Genomic DNA, 19,812 nt, shown 5'->3' on the forward strand with positions numbered 1-19,812 from the left:
TCATGAAAAGCGGCTTTGGAGTGAAAAAGCCAGCATTGTTATAATAGTTGGCTTTCATACATTGCAAAAAGTTTAATTTCATCTTGTGGCACAACACTCAGATTGTAAGATTGAGAGTCGCATTTGCTCTTCAGATTCTCATGCAAGACCCAACTCAGCAGGTATCCGTTATGTGTATCAGAAGGCAAACTATGGTCAGTTGTCAGACCTCCGTGATGTTCTGTTGAGAGGATATGAAACCATAGGCTGTAACGAATTACAAGGTATGAATGTTGCATCTTCCCTCTTTCCTCTTTCTCTACTTGAAAGACAAAGTTACAAACTAAATAGAAAAAAGAGAACCTCTGCGTTTTCTTATTAAGTAAAAGTTCCTGACTTGAACTCTTTAGTTTGTGAAAGGGGTGTGGGGTGTGGAAGTCATTTTGAAGTGTTAAGCGTTGTCTTCCTGGGGAGTAACTATATGTAAAGGCAGAGCTGTGATATTGGCTTTCTGAGTGCCGCGCCACCTGCTCTCCGTGTAAGTGACCTTGGGATTGTAACACAGTCACACAGCAGTAGTCTGATGCTTCAAGTCTGAAACTGTTTGCCGATGGCAGCTTTATTTTATTTGTGTGGAAATTGCTCAGCTCTGACATTTGTAGCATGATTGTTCCTCTGCTCAGATCTTTCTCTGATCTATTGATCTGTGCTTTCTTTTCTACTGACAAAGTACTCGGTACTCATTTATAAATCCTTGAAATTAGCAAAAGTCATCACCATAATATTTTGATATAAATTGGACATTCACAAGTTGCTTAAAGGTCATGATACCAGTAGGAAATATGTGACCCAACCCCCAATTGTAGTAGCCTTCATCCAAAAGCAGAAGTATCATGTCTACAAGCCTGCAGTATGGGCTCAACATCGTGAATTTTTATTTTCCCCTTTCATTAGCAGGACTGGAAAAGTAGCCAGATTGGGGAAAGAGCTGTCTTTCCCAGTGCTGGAGAATGCAGCTTTTGATTCTATCCCACACTCTTCTGGGTGTGAAATACGAGAGGCTGATAGTATCTTACATTAGGTGTATTCAGCTGGTAAAGAGTCTCCCGTGCTGTACTACCACTAAGCTCAGCATAGGTAGAGTTGTCTTGAGGAGGAGTCCCTGTACTCTCTTCTGCACCAGCCAGAAATGTAGAAAAGCAGATCATGGAGAAATTAAACCAGCAGTTTGTGTGTCTAAAACAGTTATATTGTTAAATATTAAATCCAAAATAATTTTCTAATTGATAAAATAGTCAATTAATAATTGCTTGCAGAAGTTGTGTCAAATGAAGACAAATTTGGCAGTGGCTAATATTTTCTACTTTGAGCTTTGAAATGTTTAATGGAAACCTGTAGTTGTTTTGGGAGCTCCGTTGATAGGTCTATAATCATAATGACATGTATTTCTTCATATTTGCCAAGAACAGAACCAGAAAAGCACTCAGTAGTGAGAGAATGATTTCCATGCTAACTCACATACATTATCCTTTCACTTCATCTGGAGAAGTGAAATTTCTCACTCATAAGAGACCAGGCTGTTGGGACTTACAAAATCTGTGCTGATCATGACGATAACATACTGTGCAATACACAGAAAAATGTTTTGCCAGAAGCTTCACTAGCAAAAAGAGATTTGCTTCATTTATAAAGTTTCAGACATAAGACACTAGTAACGTTCTCTTAAATAAAGAGAAGAGATCCTGTTTGAAATACAAGATAGATTTCTTCAAACAGCATGGAGGGTTAAGACAGTAGGAGAAAAGAACTTTACAGGAACTGTTTACTTATTAACCAAGGCACATATCTTGACTCATGTACACTGGAAATAGATCAAACACACTGGCAAAAGATCAGGGATCATATAGAAGCTTAATATGATTTGCCATTTTTATATAGGATTCTGTCTCATAACTATTGAGAAGTAGTCATTGATTGCTGCCATAAAGGAAAAGAACAGCCACTCCCCATGAAGCACAAATTAACAGTAATTTGCAGAAAACATTGAAGTTCATGCTGGATGCCAACGAGTAAGAATAACAAGAAAGCATGACTGCGTGAATAAGAACTTCTTATTGCTCTTTAAATAACGCTTTTAGAGCAATTTGGAACTGAGTTAGTGTACTGACAAATGCTTCCTGGAAATAGTCAAAATTGTTAAGGTTTTTTTGATGTTTAAACATGTCTGAATTTTAAGGATAGAATGTATATATGAAGAGAAAAATAATTCAACAATTCACATACAGAAAAAAAAGAAAAAATAAGGAAACGGGTGTTAAGGAAAGAAAAACTCTTGAGAATTAGATTGAAAATGATCTTTAGCATTTACCATTTCTCCTGGGGACTTACCATTATTTCCAGCTGGTGTTTTTATTAAAGGCTTTGCACAATGCAAAACATTGGGAATACTTGCAATGTATTTTCCTACTGTTTGTTCCTCCTAATTTAGTTGTTCAGTCACAAACAGAAAAGGATGCATAACATTTTCTGATACTTGAGATAGAAGCAAAAATTGATGATTGGAAAAATTCTCATAGAATTTCTATCCTCCACCCTCATTTCCAGAGAATCCATAAAACTAAGGAAATAAAAGAATCCAGCGGCTACTAGTTGGTAATAGAAATAATTTTGTGACTCTCAGCGATTTATTCATTGCATCAGTGACTGTCAGGTGAATAACAATTTCTTTCTTTCTCAGACTAATATATCCACAATCAACAGCTGCTGTTTGTGGAAGGGTTATACAGTTTGCAGATGAGGTAAAACATGAGTGTAGACATTCCTAACCTGGCTCAACAACCGCCATTATATTTCAAAATAGCAAGGCTGAGCTTCACCTGGTGCAGCTTCATCTGGGGCACACTCAGGGACCCCAGCTGTCTGCATCCTGTAACATCACAAACTTTTCCTCTGTTACATTTTCATGTCATTTTTTCGTACTCAACTTGTCATGAAAGAGATGGATGGATTTCACAGGAGTGATGGATGTTATCCATCCCTTTGGATAACTCAGGTTATCCCGCTACCTTTACTGTCTTAGATACTTGTGGATTAGTTGTAACACTATTGTGTCAGTGGTCCATTCTGCTGTTACTGGAATAGCTGTTTTGGTTGGATGTAAAATATTCTGAAAGGTGTTTTCATCACCTTGGTGTGAATGAGGTGGGTTCATCCCGTATTGGAGAAGGAAGGAAGGCCTATTATAGATAACAATAGAAGATGTAACTGTCTTTTGAATAAATTTCTTAAATAAAAACATTTGAAATTACACTTTGCTTTAGCTACAAAATACTTCCTCAGCTCTTAATGTTGAAGTTCAGCCGCATATGGCATTGCCATTTTTTCAAAGGTTCTCATTCTTCCAGAAAAAAAGTATGTATTAATTTTTAAAGTCATATTTACAACTAACCTACATAAGACCTGCTGATGTCTTGAATTTTCATAAGACATTCTTTTATGAATTACATATTCATAAAATGTCTCAGTAATTGTAGCTTGGGTATTTGAGTGTATCCTGGTGCAATGAATTTTCCATTATAAATAAGATTCTGCTTATAAGGCCTGTCCCCCTGTAAACTGCAGTAAACAAGGTATTGTCTCCATTTGAAAGACACTTAGCTTCAAAACAGAATGGATGATAGAAGCCTGCTCGCTTTTCTTTCTTTGGTTTTTTTTTTTCTTTCTTTCTTTTTTTCTCTTTTAACTGTGACAAGAATTCTTATGGTTTATTCTTCATCTACTCCTATGCACTTTAATATTTTAATTTATTTAAGGCTCCTAAAAATACTGAATTACACAATGTTCAGAATTTTTAGCTGAAAACAGTAAGCAGAAGTCTCAAGATGAATATATAACTGAATATATACTGCTAAAACAGTAGCGCTCAGATGAGTGTAACACCCAAAAATGACTTGTGCTGTTACAGTCATAAAGTCTTGGTCATCTGATGAGGAAACTTTCATCATGAATTTAATACAAGTAGAACCTAATCTATTTAATATTACCAGTCCCTTAAATGCACTTTTAAGAAGCATCTGCTTCCTTAATTGTCTTATAACCTGTATCAGAATTGAATAGCCACATACATGTATGTTCAATTTCTGTTTAGTATTTTGACTCACTATATTTGAATGTGGTTTACATACGTAGTAAATGAACAGATTATCATTATATTCTTTTTGAAGGATTTTCTTTACAATTTGAAACTCATTTGAATAAGCATGTTGAGGAAGAAAACTTACATAACATGAACAGAGTTACTTCCATTGCATATGCTATTGTCATCTACTCACATGCAAGTTAATTTGTAAGGGTAGTTTAACCAATAATTGAACTTTTTTAAACAGATGTACATATGCTGTATGTATGTCAGAGAAAAAATGAAAGTCTTCATTCCAGTTCTTGGAGAACTGAATGTGTAAATCTTCTGTCTGATTCAGATGGCCCAATTTTTCACAGAAAAATTCACATTCATTAGAAACCTCATGAAATTCTTAAATTCCTCTGTAAAATATCACAAATCAGGTTTCTTATTCTAAAAATTACTCATCCAAACCAGAATCTCAGATATCTGTCCTTAATAAGAGGACACTAAACATTCAGATTATTAAAATATTGTGACTTGGGGTGGGGGAGAGGGTGATTATCTTTACGAGGAAAAGCAGAAAATCCATCCACTGCCTCCATATTTAGTTTACAGACTCTCTCAGGATGAAGTATCCTTCTCTGTTAGAAAAAAGATCATTTGTCTAAAAAGTGTAGGAAAGAAAGAAAAAAGGTAGAAAAACCCAGCTGTTATTAAATGGGTAGCTAGAGAGAAGGGATCAAATTCCTACGAGTTCCAGAATTTTTATTAAATCTGCTAATGTCTGTCTTCTCTATTTAGGTGCATATAAAATAAACAACACATCAAATTTAATATATATATGTGATCATTGATCTGATACAAAGCCTGTATGCCAAATTTATATGCATTATTCCCCCTTTTATAATTATACTGATATTTTCCATTGTGAGAGAAACACAATAGGAACTCTCGTATTATTAAAAAAAACACCTATCAAATTTGTAGAGCAATTATTCACTATAGTTGCCTGTAATCTTCCAGAATCTTTTTGCTTTGTGTGTAGATACTTTCTTATAAGTACATTAATAAAGAATAAATCTAAACAAGATAAGAAGAGAAAATTGGAAGCCTTCTCAATACTTTTTGTTCCCCACAGCAGGAATTACAAAATAATTTTGTTTCTTTTTTTCAGTTCTTTGCTGTTGCCCAGCCAACACCTGAGGGATCACGAACAAACCTGGGAGTAAGTAATTAAAATTCAAAGCTTCAGCATTCAGATACTTTTTACACTTTCTTTTGCTTCCAATTAGCAAGGAATTTTCCAGACAAGCTTTTAATTAACAGGTGAGTTTAATTGATATGTGAGTTTTCTGTAAATGGAAAGGATATCAGTGAGAAGTGTGGGAGGACTCTTTCATACTCATAGTTTAAGACCATTAGTTTATTTGCACATTGATGTTTTTGTTGGATCAATTTTCTTCAGTGAATAAATAAAATGGAAGATATAAATGTTGTAAAGAGCTGAGGAGGAGTTAACCAGAATGATGGCTAGCTTTCATAGCACCTCCTAACATGAAACTCTACCTCAGCTGTACCTGACAGACATTAGCCTGCTGTCTCTACTAAAACATGAGTGATGGAAATTCATAGACACCATAAGCAATCTGTTGTGCTTAAATAAGCTTTAAGTGATTTCATTAGGTTGGGACTAATTTCACCTAACTTTGCCGTCTAAAATACAGATGCCAACTGGACTTGTATTCCAGTGAATGGAGAGTCAGAAGTGTTGTTGAACTCACCTTAAAATGAGAAGAGTCACCTTCTGTAGGTGGCTAAAAGCTTGACTTCAAAATGCCTTAATTTAGACCACAGAAATTAATTTCCTAATGTTTAACATTAATTTTCCTTTCTGCAAGTTAAGACTGTTGGGTTGTTTGAGGGTTTGGGGTTTGTTTTGTTTGCTTGCCAGGGGTATGGAATTGTAAGTGTGGGTTGGTTTTTTTGTGGCCTTTAAAATGGTTATTTCTGAAAGCAGACCAAAATATTGTGAAATCTGATAATGTCATCTTTGTTAGTAAATCGACTATTTTAAGAGACTAAGCCAAACAATAATATAGTGTAGTTAACATGCTCTTGACACCGAGTTCCATATTTTCACGACAATCTGTTTGAGTATTTGTTGCTGTATTTATTTGACTCGATATACTTAGGTGTATAAGCAAGCAAGAGTGACCTAATTGGGCATTTAATATAAAAATGTCTTGCAATTGAATTGTGCAAGCTCCTACAAGAATATTTATAAAATCTTGTGTTCATATGAAAACAGCCTAGCTTTTCTCTGAGAGTATTTGATCTGTCTTTGTGAAATATGATCTTTCAAGGAAGGAGAATGTGAAGAGTATTGTTTAAAATAAAAAAAGTCTTTTTCAATGAAGAACATTTTTCATAATAAACACTAACTAAAATTACTCCAGCTTTTCAAATTATTTTGAGAATTTCCCACCTTATGAGTATTATAATAATATTATACTTGCAGGTAGAATTAAAGGTATGGGTAAATGTGACGTTTATCGCATTTGTAAGGAAAGACCAAGCAGTTTTCCGTGGCAGAAAATACCAGGTATACATTTTAGAAAAGCTGTCTTTCCAAAGGCATAGTTGTCCCATACAAACTCTATCCTCCCTTTCTACACAGGCACTGCAAATGCATAGTCTTTCCTGGGGTCTTTCTGATGTGATGGAGAGAACTTTCCTCTCTGTCAATCAGTAGAGGGCAGCCTCCCATATGCAGCCCACTTGGGTTCTCCTGGTATCGTATTGTATTATTCTGGCTGAAGGGTAGACTTTGTGTTGGTTTCACTTGGAATACTGCAGCTTTACTGGTTATGTTTGACAGTGAGACAGGGAATTTTGTTTCTTTTAAGGTTTTCTTTAGTGTGCAGTTGTGTCTGTGGATTACTTGCAAAGGTGAGAATTACGTTAATTTCAATTTAATACCTCTGAAATGTAGGTTTCAGATGTTGCCTTTCTGTCTTGATGGCTTTCTTTTGTTTGGTATCAATTAAATTTATTTTTTCCCTGTTCAACATGTATAACATGCTCCTCAGAGAGTGTCTTAAAAAAAAAAAAAAAAAAGCCAAGTGGGAGGAAAATGGCTGTACAATATAATATGCTGATGCTACCTAACTCCATTTCTCAACATAGGAAAATCTGCCTGCTTCATGCAAAAAGCAACTCATTTAATTAGGCCCTCATTTCCATGAATCCCATGGTCCAAATGTATCCTCTTGTCAAATGGGCTTGCCTGTATAACCTTGCAATCCATCATGGCCGTGTTAGAGGAAGTTCTAGCTAGAGGATCATTTTGTTCTCCAGTTCCTAGTGCCTAATAAAACAACTTCCATCTTTCTCATTTGCTACATGTATTTATTTCTTTAGAATTAAACATGAGCAATGATCCCTACAACAAAGCTGTACATGCATAATTAGTGTTGTATTTGAGTACATAAACTTAAAAATCCGAGGTTCAGATAGGAACTTGAGAACTCAACTACGCAGCTAATTACCAAAATGCTTGTCTCCATGCGCTGACCAGCTAGGGAACATGCCTCTTTTTATTTCTAAAACAGATGGTGCTTTCAGCATACTGTAAGGTCACCAAATTCAAGCTGTTACAAACCAAAAACCAATTCCAAAGTTTTGCAGCTCTCACAGAGTTGGCTTTGCCAAGCATCCCACTCTGTTATAATGTGGAGTAACCGGTGTACTAGGCACAGTAGTGGCAGAATGTCACCGAGCATCCGGGAGGCTGATCTAAGTCACTCTTTGGGACTGATCCAAGGATCAGAGAGTAAAGGCTTAAAGCCACCTTTAACTTCCCAGGAGCTGAATTGGGCATCATAATACTAACCCGAAGAGCTGGCTCAAAGCTCTATAAAATTGTAGAATATGTGAAAGCAAGCTGTGAAGACTTAATCCAGATAATATCACAGTGGTGTAACGATGGGCTGGGGCAGCAACTGGGAGATTTGGCAGGGGCTATGTCACAAAATGGCCAGCATTTCCTTCTTCAGGGTTATTATTTCTTTGTTAAAATAAAAGATAGGTTGTTAAAACAAATATTTTTCAAAGTATTTCACTGTATACTGAACAGTGAGCACTGCTGTACACTGAGAAACAAATTAATGAATCAAACATTGCAGCACTATCCACAGGGGCTCGTTTAAAAGCAAATGCATGACAGAGCTGGAAACCAGCTTAAATGCAAATGAGCCAATGTGATGAAATCTGTAATGTTTGATTCATTAATTTGTCTCTCATCATACAGCAGTGATCATTGTTTAGTGTGTGCTACTAATGAAAGACCCTTAAAGACAAGGATTTCCAACTTTCTAGATGAGCTTTACTTTAACAGAAAAGTTCTGTCACAAAACCTTTTATGATCATGTGAAATTCTTACAGCATCTGTACTAATTAGTTTCATAAAAAAAGTAATATTTAATATATATTTTAGTTTTCTTATGATGCAGGCTAGCAGATGGAAAGAAGGAGAGCCAGCATCATATGATCCTCTAGCTTTCCAAAGGCCACCAGCAGCTAGTATGTTATAGTTAAAAGGAGAAAAATACTGTAAAAAATAAAATCTTGGCTAGGTGATGAAATAGAAGAGCCCCCCACCCCCCCCAGATCTTTAGATAGTTACTTTCCAGAAGATTTTAATCCTCTCTAAAAGCATGACTGACTGCCCAAAAGGGTGGGGGGTGGTCAGCTTTATAGTTTAACTTTTACAGAAGTGAAACTATTAAATGTCAGTTCTGATAGTAGATATTCTGGTAATGTGTATTCAACCTTGTTATAGCAGTGACGTTAACCTCTGTTTGTCAGCTCCTTAACTCTCAGTCTATAGTTGTGTTTGTTTTCTCGGTTGTTCACGTGACTGTAAGATTGGGAAAGACAGGGCAGAAAAGGATTATCAAATTAAACAGCCACCATAAAGTATATCATATAGTGTAGTAATCTGGGCTCCAATAACAAAGAAAATTCTCCCTGGGTCTGTCTCAGCATTTACAGCCATAAATACAGAACTTTGTATAGGTTTGTTTTTGTTAGGATTCTTCAATATGATGATGGCTTTGATTAGTACGGATCTCCACATGTCATTTTAAAAAAAAAAAAAAAAAAAAAAAAAAAAAAAAGAAAGAGATAAGTCCTTTGTATCTTATCAGCAGCACATAATAAAAAATTGGCTCGGTTAGGATTCACATTTTTGAGATTCTTATTCCAAATCCAAACAACATGCACTAGGCCAATCTGTCTATTTATTTCCATTTTGTATTTACAAGGGGGTGACATTTAGGCAAGTACAGTGCTTAATTGCCTTGCAGGTACCTCTGGGTATTGACATCTACAATTAATCACGAAGCAGGTACACATTTGATTCAAACATACCAATTTTTATCACGTCACTGTAGAAATGTGATTTATTTACCAGATTCTGAAGCCATTTTTTCTGACAGGACAGTTCCTGTTCCCTTGGCTTTTTCTGAGATTGCAAACTACGGTGTCAGATACTGTCTGCTAAAAACAGCTAGGTCTTAAGGGCACCTAGAGAAGGTTGTAATGTCATTAGTAATGACACATAAAGGAACTTTAAGGAACTTCCACATTAAGGAATCAGATCATAGAAAACCTGGCCCTGCTGTAAACAGAATTTGGTTTTCATGGCACACTGTATACTGAACCAAAACAATACACACTTTCAGTGGCTACCAATATCACTTGAAAAAGAGGATTGAAATAGGTGTTTAGAAGTGTATGAATCATGATCAAAATTTTATCAGTGAAAAGTTTCTGGAGTCTGCTAGAGTCTGCTGTTCTTAGATGTCCTCAGATGTGGAATAAGCTGTCAGGATGAAGTTCTGGAAAACAAACCAACCAACCAAAGAAAAGAAATCCACATGCAAAGACATTAGAAAGTAAACTCCATGAAAATTTTATTTATTTTTTCATCTAACACTGAACATCTGTTAGACTTCAATTTTTTGCATACATCTCCTTTTCTCTGCATAGTTTTTCTGTGTGGTAGCCACTTTGTTTTCAGCTTCCACAGCACCACTTAAACTCCATTTCTGGCTATCATCCTATCTTACTGTAGAATAATGGTGTTGTGTATCTCCTCTGGAGTCAAAATTATTTTGAAATCTCTAGGAAGAAAATACCTAATTTTTTAGTCCATTAATAGCTAGTTCTGTTCTTCTAAAGGCAGTGGCAAAAATCCTCCTTTTGTCAATGATTCAGAACCAAGACCAAAGAATGCTGCAGTGTATTTTGCATAAAGCCATGGCTTTACCTGCTTGTTTTCCTTTAATCCAGTTTAAAATAATTTCTGTGTTTTTTAATTTAGCAAACCAGCATTTCTTCTAATAGCAGCATCTTCTACCCTAGAACCAGTATGACATTTAATTACCTATTCTGTGTCCCTCTTTTGAATACATTGTCTCCTATTCTCTGTGATTAGAAATACAATATCGAGTGGGCTTTTCACCCAGGGCACAGTGATTTGTGTGGCTTCTTTCTGAAAAGGCAATTGTGCATTCTGTAGTAGGTATGGGAGCAGTGTGATAAGGAGCTGGGCAAGGTAGCTGTTGTGCCTTCCAGCAGAGAAGTAAACTGCAGGTGTGCTGCTTCAGATATACAGTGGGGCAAAACACAGGCTGGAGGGTTGAGGAGGCAGGCTCAGGAGAGGAACTTCACAGCAGGCTGCTGTGGTGTTGAAATACTCATTCTCTTTAGCCACTAAACTTGTTCCACTGTGTTGGCACCAAAGGGTTAACAGAGTAACACCAGGGACACAGAGTAAGTTGATCTTGTCCTTAGTATGAGTTTTTTGCTCTCTCTTGTATTTTTTCATATGATTCATTTCTGTCTATTAGATCTTTTCTAGTCTTTGAAGTCCTACCTAGCACGCTGTTTTTTTTCTTCAAAAACAATTTCTGCTTATCTTGAGATTCACAGCTTTGTTGTGGCTCTTATGTTGATGAAACATTTTCTCATGGTTATGTTTATTTCCATTCACAAACCATTGTGGGTCTATTGGTTTTCTTCTGAATGTCATTCCATCTCTTAGCAGCCTCTTTTCACCATCTCTTTCAGCATGTCCAATCCTTTACATCAGTCTTTCCAATGGTTTAATTCCTCAATTCTTCTACTGATGGTATCAGACCTGTTTATGTTACTAGGCACAGCTCAAGAATTATAACTTGTATGCACCGTTCCACTTCATGCACATGTTTATTAGTAAGCTGGTAATGTTGTAAGAAGTTGCACTAGCCATTGCCTGATGTAGTGTACAAAATTTACAGTATAGTAATTCAAAAATGTGTTATCTCAAGGTTGTGCTTATGAACTTTTACTCTCTATTCAAACTACAGCAGGTGGTTTTAGCTACAGAAAACTTTTAAAACTTTAAGATATTGTAGAAGCTTTACAAATCAAAAGGTGTTGTTGCTAAACAACTGAACTAAATACTTCACGAGCCACTAGAGATTTTATTTCAGCATTTTCCAATGTGTTCCAGTGGAACAACAGAATGTTACGCCTTTCTCTTTACTCACATTCTGTTTTAATGTTATGTAAAGTAGCTTTCAAAAGTGACAGTCACTGCTTCTAGTCCACAGTCTATATCCAAGAATGTTTTTTGGTTTTCCCCTAAGTGTTTAGGAAATAACTTTGTAGTTTAAGTATAGGCATGAGAAAACAAAGACACTGGAAGTAACAGAAATCTAAAATTAATAAAAAAGTTGCAGTTGCTTAAAACTATTTCCAAGGTCACTGACCTGTATGTTTACAATCTTGAAAGAGCACGCATTAGCGTGGCTTGCAGGCTCAGACGTGGTCTGAACAGGTCCCTGGTTATTCCAGCACTCTGCAGCTGCGGGCACTCAGGGGAGGGCAGTGCGGAGATCTCCGAGCTACCCCTATGGGTGTGGGTGAGCACAGGAGACACAGCAGCTCCTGGCAGGGCTGCCGCTGTCTTCTGCAGAGCTGTCTGAGTGCCACTGTACCCGCGCTGTGATGGAAAAGAGATTCTGTGAGCTAACACTGTTGCACAGAGGCCCACATGGCAAAGTGGTGTATTAATTTTATTCTCATCAGCCGTTTTAAGGATTCTACACTAAACAACTGACAAGTATATGACAGAAATGTTGACTGAGTGGTTTGCTTTGAGTGTAAATAATACTGGAGCTATCTTTTAATATAAAAATATTTTTTTACTTAGAGTTGAGCTGTTAAAGATATGAGTAACCTCTAAACCCTGCTGAGAAATTCTGCTATCATGGCCACCTTCTCCATAGCCTTAGACATTCCTTGATGTAAAGAACTCCTCACCCTGAGGACAGTTCAGCACTGGAGAAGGTTGCCTAGAGAGGTTGTGGAGTCTCCATCCTTGAGTTTTTCAAGTCTGGAAAAAACCCTGTGTTGAGCTCAGGGTTGGGACAGATGCTTTCCCAAGGTCCCATCCAACCTCAGTTTTTGTCCTCTTTTCTGACTGTAAACCCCATACTGCCTTTTCCAGTAGTGAACTATTCAGAAATAATAATCCTGATTAACTTCCAGTTAGCAACTTTCCATGAATGAGTCTCAAAGTATCTCTAGAAAGAAGTACAGGTGATTTGGGGGATAACTGGGACAGAGTGAGCTAAAGCAATTTGTTAAGGCTTCCGACAGGCAGTTCTAGAGTTGGTGATAGCCAGCAGATCTGCTTTCCAGTGCTGTTCCCTTACACATTGCACACTCTTGCATAACTGTAGAGATGCATGAGCTGGCTGGAGGCACATTCCTCAGCCACATGGCATCGTACTAGAAACTCAAGAGGAGGAGTGCAGCTGCCAAAGCACGGCCCTGTGTCCATGTTCACACATGCTGCTTCTCAGCAGGGCTAGTTCGGAGGCAGCGTCAAGCTGACACAGACAAACTGGTTCTGGTTCTGGGGTAACATGGGTCCACTGCCTCATGCACTATTGTATGTCATGGACGTGCCTGCTGCTTTTCCATGAGAGGGGCAATGTAGTTTTGTGTTCATATCATATAGAGGTTATTAGGGGGTTTCTTTATTATATTTTACAGAAAGTTTTCTGAGAAAACATGGAAACCTGATTAGTATTAAAAAGAAAATCTCCTGTCTTTCAGAGAAAGCACATGAGCTAGTACTGGCCTCTGAACCAGTCAGCTGAGGAGCTTCAACTGAATAAAGAAAACACAAAGTGAAGTGTGCCATGAAGTTTGTAAAACTAGATGAGCTGTAGCACCCTATCACATTATTCTTAGTGCCTTCTAGATATTTCAGCAGAGTGCACAGGAGCTACCCTGTGACTGTTACAAAACCACATAAGAGCTCACAGCATGCCAGACTCTGTTGGGTTAGGATGAGTTATGTTTGGTGCATGGTGCTTCTTAAAGGCTTGTTCAACCCTTTGTGTAAGTTATGGGCATTATTAGCAATAGAAATTGATCCCATGAAAGTAGCATTACATAAATAGATCAGTTCTGAAGACTTATTACCAGAATAAGTGAATATCATGTATTATATTTTGTAATGTATTCTTTCATTTCATTTTTAAGTACTGCATAGTTGATTAATCAAAAAGCAGTAGTACTGACCATTTTCCTCTTGTGTAAAATTTAATTTAATTCTTGTGAAGAATATTTAAGAAATAACATCAGGAATTGCAGTAAATGTTAAAAGGCATTGTACAGAAAAACCTCGCAGTCTTCCTAGTTAGTTAACTGGTCTTTCTTTAGATCTGAGTTTCCCTTCTTTGTGTTGTAAGACATATGACTGAACCAATTTGGTCTTTAATCCATAGAACATGCTGTCAACCTCGCCTGTCTATTTTTGTGTCACCGCTTACTTGACTATGACTACAGATGTGAAAAATTGAATAGTAATAAGTCTCTTGCTTATATTCGATACGCGATTTTTAGATGTTTTATGCTATTTCCATATATACATTTGCTGAGAACTAGTCTTTAAAATTACTTTTTACTTATCTTCATGACTCTAGACTTTCAAGTAATTCTTCAATGACAGCTGAACTGAGACATTTTAACTGTTTCTGAACAGACCTCTTGGTATTCTGCATCATGCTAAAGAACTCCTTCCCTCTTGAAAGTTTTATCATGTAGGAGGCTATTAAAGTTATGAGTTTAGGCTGAGGCATGAATAAATCCTGAGTCTTACTGATGATGTCATTATAGTGGTCAATAAAATACACAGAAGCAAACGCTTTTCATGCTACTAAGATCAGCTAACCAAATCAGGATACACGAGCAATTAACTCTTTAATTAAGATGAATGGATGACATTAGCCCTCCTTAAACCCTGTTCGTCAGCATTTACAAATAGAAAAAGACGGATGTCTCCTTCCCAAGAAATCTAGCTTTTATTTTTCATTCTTTGACAGCATCTCATTCTTTCCAGTTCGTAAACAAATTCACTGATGAACACTGCCAACCGCAGAGATTTAAACAGCCCTGTGCAATCAGTGCTATTTTTCATTGCTCAGAGGTAATGTATATGAATTTAATTTATTTTCTAGGCAAGTTGCATTGAATCTATGTTTCTAATTAAGAAAAATAGAGGGCTTTTGATGCCCAAATATATAAGATCATGTGAATCCAATCAGCATGACATGTTAGAGGCCACATACCTGAGTACTGTGAAACTTCTTGCCTTTGATTGGGTTATTAGTTCTGAAAAAGGTGTGTGTAAATTGAAGGAATAAAGTCTCTCAGTTCCCTGTCCCTGCAAATGAAAATAATCTGTCTGGAAGCAGATAGATTATCTCCCCCTACATTTAGTACACATATTGCAGTATATTTTCAGAAACATACAAATTTCCCAGTGATTGAGGTGTTATTCCCCTTTTGTAATCCTACAAAATTGCAGGTTTCCCGCTAATAAAGTCACTTTATTGTTACCCTCTATTTTTAATGATAAATGCATATACAAATTTTGTAAAGATAGTAGTCTGTTTTCCTAATACATGTACTCAAAGAGCATACTCTGCATATAAAGGACACAGATTGGAATGAACATACCTGTTGAAAACAGGAATTTAGTATTGTTTTCACTAATAATTCTACATGTGTGTAATGTTTCAGGTGCAGTTTTTATCTGTATTGATGTTACTGTTGGTAATTTTTGTGAAGTAGAATTTAGCAATGTAATATTAGCATATTGCTTTCTACTTCTGTAACAAGTCCTTTGTTCAAGGAGTCAGAAACGCTGAACATTTATTTAAACCCAGCCCCTCTGAAGAATGGAAAGTCTGTATGATCTTTCCTCCCATATTTGCACCATCAGTTGGGGAAAAAAAAAACAAACAACCAAAACACAAACCTCCACTGCATCTATTATGTTTCTGCTATAGCAGTACAGGGTTGCAGCAAAGAAACAGAAAAGTTCTTCTTTGAACATAGGCAGATTTTTGCATAGTCGTTGCGTTGGTTTAACAGCAGTTAAGAATAATGACATTTTCAGCTTTCATGTACACTTACCCACACATTTAAAGTAGTAGTCCAAACGTTTTCCTGAAATATGTTAGCTCTCTGTCCTGACCTAAAGCATCTATAGCCTGCTGCTGGTGTCAAGGTACATGAAATTATTCAGATAATTTTCTCATCCCTATTGTGCGATGTTCTATTAACCACAAGCCCCATCCACGAGGTGATTCTTATGAGATGCTTTGCCAAGACTATTTTGGCTTCTTTTTATTTAAAAAAAAATATAGTTTAAGAAGATAGAAACATGTATATATAGGAACAAAGTGGGTAGTAGAAGAATTAAGACCATAGCTAAGATTAAATATATGATTACACAACATGTGCCTATACCAGGATATAGAGAAGTTGACAGGAGTCGATGCCCTGGCATCTTTATTCCAGAGGTGTAACAGAGCGGTTTTCCATTCAGGAAGTCCTTAATAGTTCAGATGCACCCAGAGAACTGGCTTTAACTTTGCTTAGCTAGGTCCAGTGAAGGAGAATTGAAATTTTGCCCCAATTTAAACAGCACAAACACAATGGCATGGTAGCAGAAGAGTATTCTTGACTTCTTTTTCTAGGTTCAAAAACTATGGAGCCTTTTATGAAATCATGTGGCTTTTTGATCTGTGTGGCATGGTTACATGTAGTGAGGATAGGTGAGACTTGAGGGAAGGATAAGCAAGGTGGGCAGTGGTGTCATTTGCTATGTGTAAAGAGAAGTTCCAGTTCCTGTCTCTCAGGGTTATGATTTTGCTCCCCAGTCTCCCCTGCAGTGCAGTCTCTAACTCACAGGGGAGCAGATCCCTCTTCGCCTGCATAGTCGAGTTCCGGCTCCAGTGTTCTTCCTGCTGTACTGCCATGCAAGACTAGAACGTGGGGACATAATCCCTACAAGCTATTTTTGTCATGCTGTACTCATGGCAGAGGGCCTGGTGGTACCTGTGATATATATGACACGTTACTTGCAATATCCAGAGCCTGAGGCAATCACCCAGCGTGTTATCCAGCAGCGCGGTCTTCAGTAAGACATTCTCCATTCTCGTATACGATCAAAACATCCTCACTTTGCAGTTCGTAGCTCTGTTCTCTTAAAGAAGGTGCAAAAGCTTCCCTACTCAGGGAAAACTGCTACAGAGAATGAAGTTGAAACAGTGAGGAAATCTGCTAAGGAGCAAGAAGACGACAGGGAAATAGCCATCTGTGTTTCAAGCAGATTTTTGGCTTCCTGACAGAAGATGGAATAATGCGGCTATTTGAACTGCCCCATGATTGCCTTACCCACAAGTCCAGTCAAGTAAGATATTCTTTCAAAAGCTTCAGATGAGACAGATCTACATGTACAGAGAAAGATATAGGGATGTAATTATAAAGGGCACAGGCCCAAATAACACAGATTTTGTAAGTGAACTCTTGTAGTTATTAAAATGTTTTGGCTTCATAACAGAATACAAACCTGCAATTTTGCCAAAACCTAGAAGCCAGGCCTCTGCGGAGGTGACCCTGTCGTTCTTTACAACTCTGGGAGCAGTCTGGCACGTGGGGTGCTGCCTGCACGGTGCCAGCGGACGTGGCCAGCGCTGCCCGTGCGCGCTCTGTCTGCCGCGGCGGGTGCGGCCGGGAGGGCACCTGCGGGCTCCGCTCACCCTACACGCTCCTCTGTGCTTCCTTCTGTTGTGCCATTGCAACCCAGACTTCTGAAATTTCTAGCAAACGTTTCAAAACAAGGAATGAAAACGGTTGTATCACCCAGGTACTGAACAAAGAACATAACAAAGCAGCCAGGCCCCGGCGCGGTGCGAAGGGCACCCGGCGGTGCTGCAGTCTGCAGGGCTGCCCTGTGCAGTAACTCAGCCCGTGCTGCATTTTGTGTTGCTCGTGCCGGTGCTGCTGCTGTCTCCAAGCTCAAGCCCAGCTCCGCAGCTCTGTGTTACGCTGTGCCTACGCTTTGAGGCACTCTGGGAGCGTGAGCCAAGCCCCGCAGCCTGCAGGGCCCGCCGGACCCCTGCCCCCGGCGGATGGGAACACCAGCCATGGAAGTGTCCGGCGAGGTGAGGTGAGGGCTGCCCAGGGCGGTGGGGGCACGGCCCTTACGCCATCCTTGTTTCTAGCGCAGGTGTGTCAGTACGAGGGGTTTTGGTACTTTTAATGCTTATTTATAATTAAACCTTCCATCAAGTTCCCATGGTTTGATTACAGTTTTAGTCATTTCAGTTTTAGAAGTCTTGAGAGGCTTGCACTGGGATGTGAGGATATTTTAATCTTCAAGTCAGGCTTCTAGTGTGCCTCTTAACCTGCAAATTGCTGGTATGTTCGCAAGGGTTGTCCTTACAGGCTGGCACATGTTCACTTCTGCTGAAATGCTAGGCTGGCCGCTTGCCGCGGAGCTGTGCTTATCTGCATCGATCTATCAGTTTATCGCTGATAGCTCAGGTATAAATAACGGAGAGGACGCAGCTCCCGGGCTGGCTCCCCAGCACACTGGCACAGCCTGTGCCGCCGCCCGGCCCAGCCCGAGGACAGCCACCGGCTCTGGGCGCCTCTGGGGGCTCCCTTTGTGCCACCCACTTGCAGCATCAACATGGACAAAGGACTGATTTTGTAAAATAATTTTCTGTAGTTGTAACTTTGCTTTAAAAGTTTAACTGTCAGTCACTGCTTCCAATATGGACCATACCTTTGAGATTAGTTCGAGACGTTAGGCCTCTCTATTCATATAGGCATGTATATGAAGTGATCAGATTGCTTCTAGGGTCAAGCCTAGAATTAGGTGTCTAAATATGAATTTAATTCCTTGCTATCTCAATTTGAAGTCATTCTGCTCCTTAAATGCTTGACAGGAAAATGGTTGGAAATTGTATCCAGAAGGCTGCTTTAACCGACTATCATTGTTGACAATTAAAGATGGAGATGGGACTGTCCAAGCAACCTAAGCAGTAAAACCTGTTCAGAAATTAATATAAATCATACATCTGTATCTTAAACAAATTTTGACAAGTCGATTGAACTGTAAAGCAGGAATTAAAATGATTTATTTATATATCTAAGCATATATTAATATATAGAGATGTAGGTAAAAAATATTTTCAAATACATAACCTGTAGTTATGGGGGAAAGAAACAACTCTGCAAATCTTGCACCTAGCTGGTTGGGAAATTAGGGCTTATAAAAAAGGAAGCACTCTCCACTTACATATTTGTAAAAAAAGTAAAGTACTGCTATTTAACAAGAGAAGAGGACATTAAGGTGGAAAACATGAAATAAATAAAAAGTCCATAGTGGAAATGGAGACTAATCAGAAAGAAAGTTGATTACTTCATTTTACAACTGACAGGTCAGTGAAGTTTCTGTTTTAATATTATGTGCAAGCCAAACTGCCAGTTTTTATTTTTCATCTGATATAACTCTAGCTCTAGTCCAGGATACTGGAAAACCTCTCTTGTAGAGTTTTACCTCTTTAACCTCAAATGAAAACTGGCATTCCATCTGGATAGTGTCCAATGTGTCACATTTTGGTAGTCATCAACCAGCTCGCCTTATAAATCAAGAGCACTGATTAAATAATCAAGATTTTTGAAATGCCTTGAGGGAGCTCTACGTTTTTTGCATCAGTGATTAGTATTCAGTAGTAATACTGAAATCTATTTGAGCTGCAGATATAAAACTGCATTTTGCATACTAGGCATAATCAGAGAGATTATATTCAGAAAGTGTGCTTCCCCTAAGACAGCAGAAGGTTATGACTTTTGCCATGGCTCCATTGTTAGTTTAAGTGAGCTTTGTCCTTGCTGTTGTACAGCCCTTCATTCACCAGAATAAAATCTTTTCTGCAGCTGTGTACTGGGAAAATGAAAACTCTAGGTAATAACTTTCATAGGGCAGCTGGTTAAATAAAACTCCAGCCCCTGAATGGAAAGCAATTTTAATTAAAGATCTTTTCAGTTATTAAAAGTTAGCTTATATTGTATCATTTCTTTTGTTGTTACAAGTAAGCATTTTGTCATTTAAATCATTCCCCCGAAACACGTATTACTGGCAACAAGAGGGACTGAAGTTTACAAAAGAGGCAATAGTTATTGGTTGCAGAAGAGACTGGTTAAGAAATAAGTTGTTGTTTCATAACAAAAAAAAAAAAAAAAAAAAAAAAAAAAAAAAAAAAAAAAAAAAAAAAAAAAAAAAAAAA

At 37.9% G+C, this 19,812-nt stretch overlaps 1 protein-coding gene across 10 annotated transcripts in view; it reads left to right on the forward strand.

Moving 5' to 3' along the window:
* Window positions 1–5,307: 5,307 nt before the first annotated feature.
* Window positions 5,308–19,812, forward strand: part of TENM2 (teneurin transmembrane protein 2) — a 727,803-nt gene continuing 713,298 nt past the window's right edge. For 8 of the 10 annotated variants that reach the window (XM_026858437.1, XM_026858438.1, XM_026858439.1 and 5 more), the window contains exon 1: window positions 5,308–5,327. The gene's annotated coding sequence lies outside the window, so the exon portion shown is untranslated. The remainder of the gene's footprint in view (window positions 5,328–19,812) is intronic. The other 2 variants (XM_026858445.1, XM_026858446.1) reach the window with 1 other exon arrangement.

The sequence above is a fragment of the Athene cunicularia genome, assembly GCF_003259725.1.
Source record: "Athene cunicularia isolate RWA chromosome 13 unlocalized genomic scaffold, athCun1 chr13_part1, whole genome shotgun sequence".
Lineage (NCBI taxonomy): Eukaryota > Metazoa > Chordata > Aves > Strigiformes > Strigidae > Athene > Athene cunicularia.